Source organism: Megascapheus bottae, chromosome 6 (assembly GCF_031878675.1).
Source record: "Megascapheus bottae isolate mThoBot1 chromosome 6, mThoBot2.hap1, whole genome shotgun sequence".
Classification (NCBI taxonomy): domain Eukaryota; kingdom Metazoa; phylum Chordata; class Mammalia; order Rodentia; family Geomyidae; genus Megascapheus; species Megascapheus bottae.
In genome coordinates, this window is record NC_143514.1 from 24,228,413 (window position 1) to 24,237,303 (window position 8,891).

At 36.6% G+C, this 8,891-nt stretch overlaps 1 pseudogene; it reads right to left on the reverse strand.

Moving 5' to 3' along the window:
* Positions 1-452: 452 nt before the first annotated feature.
* LOC150061556 (translation machinery-associated protein 16 pseudogene) lies at positions 453-1,089 on the reverse strand (annotated as a pseudogene).
* Positions 1,090-8,891: the final 7,802 nt, after the last annotated feature.

Sequence of the window (8,891 nt, forward strand, 5' to 3'; positions counted from 1 at the left end):
TTCTCTGACCTATCTGCCTCTTTCCTGGTATATATACTCCTAAAAGGTAGCATAGTTGGCTGATTATGGGAGATTGACAGTCTAAAGGTCACAGTTATACATTAGGAAACTATGTAACCTCAACGTGTGCACCAGTTTTATTGTATATTGTTGTGAAGTCATCAAGAAGCGTGATAAAATGCACTAAAAGATTTCCTCTGTCTACATCTATGTATCTATATATAGATATTTGGGGATGAAGTTTTAACTTAGGACCTTGTATTTGCTAGCAAATATTCTACACTTGAGCCTCTTCTAGAAGATGTTTTTACATATCTAAACTTTGGCTAAATATAGACATAAACTTTATTTTTTTTAATGTAGTGAGATGTCAAAAGTAATAAAATCATAAAATGAACAAATAATGTTAATGCTTTTTCTCATTTTTTTAAAGGTCCTCAAACTATTTATTTTCAACTCAATGAAAGACAAAAAGGCACTGGAGTCATTTATTCACTGGAGTCACTTGAGTCACCTGCAAGTTCCAATTCCCCTAGGTCTATGTCCACAGGTAAATTAGTTTTCTTCTTTCGTTTCTTTGGAACTGCATCATCAGCACAAACTTTTGACATTTTAATGTTTGGCAATTTCTTCAAATCAAAATCCCATTCCCTAAAAGCTTTAAGATACTTATATTTAAAATATCTGGTATGTCGAAGCCATAACCTTCCTACTGCTGCTGCTCCCGCTCCATGGTCTGCTTGATGACAGTCTCATGGGAGGAGTGCTGCCTGCCCTGCGGGTCCTTGATGCTGTTATGTAACTGGATCTGCTCGGGCTCACCACTGAGTCGACCTAGGTACCTTTCAATTAATTGACAAGCATCTTTTTTTTTTTGAATATCTTGTTTTTTGAGAGTCCAGATGATTATGAAACCACTGCAGTTTTTCACCAATAACGTTGAGTCGCAAGGCCTTTTCAGTCTTCGTTTTTTCTTCTTTGTGGGTCTCCCTCTTAAGCTGAGCTGCTTTCCTACTGTAGGGATGGATGACCTTTCCCCCCCCACCCTGCCCCCTTTCCTGTACTTTTTCCCTTTAGTATTTTAGGCATCGTGACTTCTTAGCGCAGCACTCAGCACCCCTTGGCCCGCAGTGTCACTGCCGCAGCTGCAGCCGGGGTCGGTCCCCTTCCTTCCGGGATACACGTGCATGCAGAAGCTTTTTCTTATTTTTATAGAGTAATTTATTATCTAGGTTGTCATCTAGGTATTAATTGTTTAAGTAATGCAAGGTAGTATAAGATTATCAAGTATAGACATTTCCCAATGAGATAAATCTGAAACCTAAATTAAAAAAAGATAAATTTAAGATCTTAAGTCAAATTATTAGAAAAAACTAGAAAAATTCTGTACAGTAGAGAATGAAATGAATTTGCTTTCATACAAGCATATAAAAACACCTGGCATATAGCTAGTCACTTATATTAATAGTTGATACTCAGTCCTCACCAATACTTTCTATATATTAAATATATGTATTATCTTATTTTGTAATGGAGAAAGTGAGGCATACATAGTGTAAAACTTTCTATGATCTCACAGCTTGTAAGTATCTGGCGTTCTGATTCCAGGCCTCAGGGATTTAATCAGTCTACAGCAAGGTCACACTATTTTAGAATGCAAATAATGTAGTAAAGTTTTTTTTTTAAGGAGCAAGTGAGAAGTTCAGGAATTTCCAGGATAAATCAAGGTATCTTATCCTAAAGTAAAGCAGAGGGCATAAAGGAGGATTGAAAAGTAGAAAAGTGGAAACTGTTTTTCAAGAATTTGGAATAGAAGACTGATACAATTTTGAATTCTTGGCCATATTCCCAAGATTGATCCTTTATCCCTGCGTTCAGACTCTACTTTCTCAGGTGATAATCTCGCATCCTCCTTCTATCCTCTTAGTAATAATGTAAGATAACTGCATGCCCACAGAAATGATTGCTGTTTAAGATGCTGGATGAAATTGTTGTGCTGGAAACCCTACATAACCTGTGATGTTGTGGAGTAGGAAAGAGTCAAATGTACCTGTACAATTCTGTCCTGTTATGGATGTCTGTCTAACTGAACTCCAGTGAAGTGGCTGCCTGCAGACCAGACATGCTCCTGACATCCTATTTATTTTCTGCTCAAGAAACTGATTTTGACTGGTTGATTGAGTGATGATCCTTTTAATCTCAAATTATGATGTATCACAATCTAAAAAAGAAGCTTGTCCATCTTGAAAAGGTTGGAAATACCTGGACAACTTGTATCCTCTTCATTGTTTGGAGATTTGCCTTGTTTATTTTGAGGAGGGATTATTACTCCCTCAATGCATTAGAAAATTCTGTTAGAGGATTAGAAGGGCGAAATTTCATCCTTGGCAAAGGACTATGGAAAGCTCCCTTGGGCAACTAAGCCTGAGATATCTAGTGAAAATGGGTAAATAATTATAATAATCTCCTGTTCATTCTTGAAATCATAGGAGCCTTGGAATAGGAGAAGAATGTGTGTCCATTTAATTTTTGTCTGTCTTCCTGGTGTCTGCTTTCTTGGTAAGGAGGACAGTGGGTAGCTGCTCTGTCAACATTCTTGTCCATATATACTCCTAAAAGTATTTTTGCATTATAATTAAAGTGAACTGTAACTAGTTCATTTCTAACATATTTCAAGTAGGTTGGTCCAGCTACAAGTCTACTGTTGTGGATCAATCCAACCTTACAAAGATATTCTGTCAGAAAGGACCATATTAAGTGGGTCTGGACTAGATCATATCCCGACTGTTTTGTATCCATCACTTAAGGGGAATGAGATTCTTTGCTTTTAAGAGCAAAGAAAAAAATAGTTGCTAGGTATCCAATTTAGTGTATAATAGAAAAATGTATCTAATGTGTCAAACTCACATTTTCACATGTAGTACTGTTAGACTCATATCAAGTTTTTTTCTTTGTGATACTGAAGACTGAAATCAGGATGTGGGCCTTTTCTTTTTCTTTTTTTTTTTTGCCAGCCCTAGGCTTGGGCTCAGGGCCTGAGCACTGTCCTTGGACTTTCTCAAGGCTAGCACTCTACCACTTGAGCCTCAGCACCACTTCCAGCTTTTTGCTATGCATGTGGTACCGAGGAATCGAACCTGGGTCTTCGTGCATGCTAGGCAAGCACTCTACCACTAGGCCAAACTCCCAGCCCGATGTGGGCCTTTTCTGTCTTTTTTTTTCTTTTAAAGTGAAGTGATAACCAAAGGACAGCAAAAGAGATAAGAGATAACATAATATATTAAAAATAACAATCACTCATTATATGACTTTAGTGCTATGTTATCTCTCATCTTGCTTGTTGTCCCTTGGTTATCTCATATTGTTACAATATTTCACCTGGTTATCTGATATATTGTATGTATGCGTATTTGGTTATTTGAAGTTGGATAGGGGAGGGAGGAAAACAAGATGAGGGGTGGGGGTGGAGGGAGGGAAATGGGGATTAAGACATGAGAAAGGGTATCAATGTACGTGAAGTAATGCACCTCCTATCTGGTGAATATAATGTAACCCTTCTATTAATTACAGTAAAAATATATGAGGAAAAAAAAGTGAAGTGATTTGAAGAACAGTGTTAGGAAGCAAGTAGAAGAGGTGTGGGAACAGGCAAAAGTCTTGAGGTTGGCACATGCATGGATGAGGTTAGTAAACTGAGTCTATGGTAGCGTGCATATCTCCTTTTAAAACATTGACTATAATTTCACAAAATGGACTATAATTTTACATTTTAATTATTGATGAAGATTTATATGTATGTAGTTTTCCAGTTTGAAGGACTATAGATATGAGAGAAAGCTTTCACTTATGCTTTCCACTTGTCCCTAAATTACATTTAAAATTACTTTGGGGGGTTATTGTTGATGACACTTGTACTGAATTAATTTGTGGAGTGTAGAGTGTAGACTTGCTCTGTAGCTCAATGTGGATTCAAACTCACAATCCTCTCCCCCTCCACCAGCTTCCTGAGTACTGGTATTACAAGAAAGCAACACAGAAAGGGTGGATCTGTTTGAACCCAGGGCCTCTTGACTGCATGTTAGTCTAGCAAGCAGGAACCAGATGCCTACTACAGAGCAACCTAAGACTGCAACCCTAGCGGGCTCTACTGGCTGCAGAACCAGAAGGGCTTTGTGAATCTATGTAAAACTTCCACAGGTAGCCCTGTTTATTTTTTCTTTCATTAGTCATTGCTTTTGTTATTTACAATTTACTATGTAATTCTCTTTTTAGTTTCTCTAGGGAATTTATTTTTGTTTATTTTATTGTTATTTAAAAATAGATGAGAAAGCTGGGTGCCAGTGGGGCATATCTGTATTCCTACCGCTCAGAAAGCTGAAATCTGAGGATCATGGCTTAAAACCAACCCAGGAAAAGCTCTTATAATTTTAATTAGCCATCAAAAAACCTGGAGTGGAAATGCCACTAAGTGACAGAATCATAGGTGTGAGTGAAAAAGTCAAGAGAGAATACAAGGTCCTGAATTTAAGCCCCAGGTACAGGAAAAAAAATGTTCAACAATTCCCATTTTACAATGATAGTATATTGTTACTGTTTTTACTTCTATTTTCTGCACATGAGTAAAAACTAGACATGTGTTCAAAGATAATGATTTCCAATTCTATTTTCCTTTAGGGTAGGCAGTTAATGTATACTATAGAGGAGCGAATTTGACCAAAATACATCATAAATATGAAAATATTACAATAAAATTCCTCTGTATAATTAATTTGTGCTCATTAAACATGTTTTTAAAAGTGTTCAAATAAGTACTCAGAATTCCGTTTTGTCCCATTTGTCTTTTTTTTAAAACTAAGTTAATGACTTTCTTTTTCGTTTTTTATTGTAATTGATAGAGGGGTTACAGTTATATTCGCAGATAGAAAGTGCAATACTTCTCACACATTGATACCCCTTCTCATGTTTTTGTCTCCATTTCCCTCCCCCTCCCACACCTCCTCCCCTCAGCTTGTTTTCCTTCCTTCCCTTTCCTATTTCAAATAAAAAAACGTATATACAATATACCAGAGAACAAGGTCAGATACTGGAACAATATGAGATTAACCAAGAGGCAACAAAAGAGAAGAGAAATAACATAGTACATTAAGAACAACAATCACACAAGATAAAGCTCTTGTTTCCATATCCTGGAGGTCCTTTCATTTAGTCTCCTCCTATATGTATCTAGGTTTGAGCTATTGTAATCCTCTGCTAGGAAAGTCCAAAGTTTGTATTGATTATTACAAATGAGAGAAACCATTGAGCCCATGTTCCTTTGGTTCTGGCTCCCATGTGTCTTAATATATACTGTTACAATTCAAAGACTTTCTTATATTACCCTATTATTTTTATATAATTTATTAGCTTGATTTTAGTCTAGATTTCTTCTTTAATTCCCAGTCTATTTTGTCCTAAAGCCACTGAGTATTCACTAACTTCAGGTTTAGTTAGACAATTTTTTGACATGGAGATAAGCTCCTGCTGTTAAGTCCAGCCTGGCCTTGAATTCATCATCCTTCTACCTCAGTCACTAAATTACTAAAACAATAATGTGTTGTTACCATGACTGGCCCAAGCTGTACCAATTTCTGTTTTCTTTTGAAATAATATATCTAGGTTTATAGAAGCTGCACTACAAAATTGCTAAATATTTAATTTTTTAAATAGAATTACTATGCATTGTTTCTGTAAAAATTTTTACCACGCATAAAATATTTATTCAACTTTGAAATATAGCTTTAATTAGGTTCATTTATCAGCTCACAACTCAGAAAGAAAAGCATATAATCAAGACAAACTGTAAATTCAGCATATCACAGTGAGTTCCATTAATAATGTACAATTATTATGTGTTAATTAAAAAAAAAATTTCAGAGGATACCAGTACTAACAAATTAAGTAAATACTTAAGATCTTTGGAGAACTTAACTATTTTAGTAATTTTTTCTTCTTTTTATTTTAACAGACATTTTATGGACTCAAGAACCATAAAATATTTGTACTTTCCCATGTTAAATTTATCATGGAGAAATTTCTCATCAAAATGCCAGTAACAGAAGATAAGGGTGTTAGTGTTTTAATATCTTTTCTTTTAACATCTGAATCCAAGTTCTTTTCCCGGTCCTTGGATGAACAAGACTGAATTTGCCAGGAAGAAACAGATCTTGTAGTTACCACAGTGACAGTGAAAAAGGTGACTTTTGGTAAGGGAGTTCTGTTGTTGGTGTTACTACTGTTGTTTTTGTAGTACTGGGGATAAGCATTGAATTCCCCGTTTAGCTAATTTCTGCCTTGAGAAATTAACAGTGTCAGTTGCTTACTAAGAGAATTATGGCTATTTTCTTTATGATTAAATTTGCATTATAGTTAAAGAAGAATTGTGATTTCACTTGTTTCCTGGAAAGAATCTTATTCATAACATTTTCAGTTAAAGAAATAGAAAGAACTTTTTAAAACTGTTAGGTGAATTACTCACCCTAATAACTTTCTGAAGATAATAGTGGATTTTAGATATTATTACTTATTCACCATTAACATAAAACTCGGGAAAAAAAAGAGCTTGCAGGGCTGAGAGCTTGACCTAGTAGTAGAGTGCTTAAGCCCTGGGTTCGATTCCTTGGTACACAGAAGAAGCCAGAAATGGTGTGGTGGCTCAGGTAAGTAGAGTGCTAGCCTTGAGAAATATCAGGGATAGTGCTTATGCTCTCAGTTCAAGCCCCAAGACTGGCAAAAACAAAAACAAAAGTAGAAACAAACAACAACAACAACTTAGAAAATGCTTTGGACCTGGGAGCCAGTTGCTCACTCTTGCAATCCTAGCAACTTAAGAAGCTGAAATCTGAAAATCACAATTTGAAGCCAGGCCAGACGGGAAAGTTTATGAAACTCTTATCTCCAAGCATCAATAAAGCGGAAAATGAAGCTGTGGTTAAAATGGTAGAACGCTAGACTTGAGCAAGAAAGCTTAGGGCAGTGCCCAGGCTCTCAGTTCAGGCTCTTGGACTTTTTTCATTTTTGTGTTTCTGTTCTTTCTCTTCATCCACAGATGTGTTTTCTGCTCCACATTCCTTGTGTAGAGCACATGGCTCCTAGAGACAGATCTAGAAACCACTTTCTCTTTTTCTCTATCACCAAGTCCGTAATTCCTGTAAGCTTTCGTTTCCCTTTTTACCTGGACAGATAATATCTGCTTTTCCAACAGTTATTCTGGGGTGTCACATGGAGTGCCTTTCTGAGTTCTTGATGGATTTGGTCAAACTATACTTGCTACTTAAATTTCACCATACATATTGCTAACATTTTAATCATTTACTTGGTTCCTGTGTCTATTTCCAAATAAATTCTAAACTCTGAAAAGGAAATGACTTTATTTATTGTTTTTTGCCAGTCCTGGACTTAAACTCAGGGCCTGAGCACTGTCGTTGGGCTTACCTCAAGGCTAGAGTTCTACCACTTGAGGCACAGCACCACTTTCAGCTTTTCTATGTGTGTGGTACTGAGGAATCTAACCCAGACATCGTGCATGCTAGGCAAGCACTCTACTACTAATTCCCGGCCACATGGCTGCGTTTTTATCATGTTTATAGCTCTGATAAACTAAACAGGAACTGTGACATCACATTTCATTATCAAGTAGTTTTATTGTTGCCCCTTCTACTTCAATTTCATATCCAGTGTTCTCCTCTTCTTTTCTCTTATTCTTCCTCCTTCCTTCTTAGATTGCTAGATTCCTGGAACCATAAACCTTCTTTGTATTTGCAAAGCAGTAGTGCTTCATCTTTTCCCCATTTCCTTTCCCAAAGGTGAATATTCAAACCCATAAAGGGGAGCTGAGTATATTTAGAAAGATCTATATAGCCTTCTCTAATCAAAGGGCCTCCTCCAGGCTCATGTGCTCACTATTGTTGGACTCTGGTTTGGTTAGCCAGGCTCTTTACAGTATCTTTATGAATCAATAGAAAAATCCTTTAATTACGAGTTTTTTTTACTTATAGCTTGTAATCCTTCATAAAGATTTCCTAGTTAGCAGTTCTTTCTGGCTCTGATTTCTCTTACACACCATTAGTTATAACATATATACCATCCACCTTATCTTTTTCGAATTCAAGAGCCCATCATTGCCTTAGGTTGGCACAGCTTTTTTTTTAATTGTAGAGGTTGTTTACAAATGGGTTACAGTTGCATAACAGCATTACCTCCTCTTCCTCATTTTCTCCTGCTTCTCCCAACCATTCCCCTCTTTCCCAAGTTGTGAAGTTCATTACCATCATAGCATCTAGAGAGTGTCATTGTTGTATTGGTTCACTCTTTGTTCTGCTGTTTCAGTGATTCCCCTTCCCTTTCATAAATCAGATAAACACACACACAAGACAAAAGGGTACAGAAATTCTTAAAATGACAACAGGGCATAAATCAAAGGAAAAAAGAACAACAAAAAATAACTGATTATTACAAATGAGGGAAACCATAGAGCCCAAGCTCATTTGGGATTGGCTTACATCTCTTAGTATGATTTTTTCCAAGTCTTTCCATTTCCTATGAATGGGGTGATATCAGTCTTTCTGATGGCAGCATAGAATTCCATTGTGTATAAGTTCCACATCTTCTTGATTCATTCATCTACTGTGGGGCATCTGGATTGGTTCCATCTCTTAGCTATGGTAAATATTGCTGCAGTGAACATCGTTGTGATCATAGTTTTAGTATGGCCTTGCTTCTGGACATTTGGGTAAATGCCAAGGAGGAGGATTGCTGGGTCATAGGGGAGCTCTACGTTTAGTCTATTGAGGCATCACCATATTTCTTTCCAGAGTGGTTGAACAAGTTTACACTCCCACCAACAGTGTAGTAGT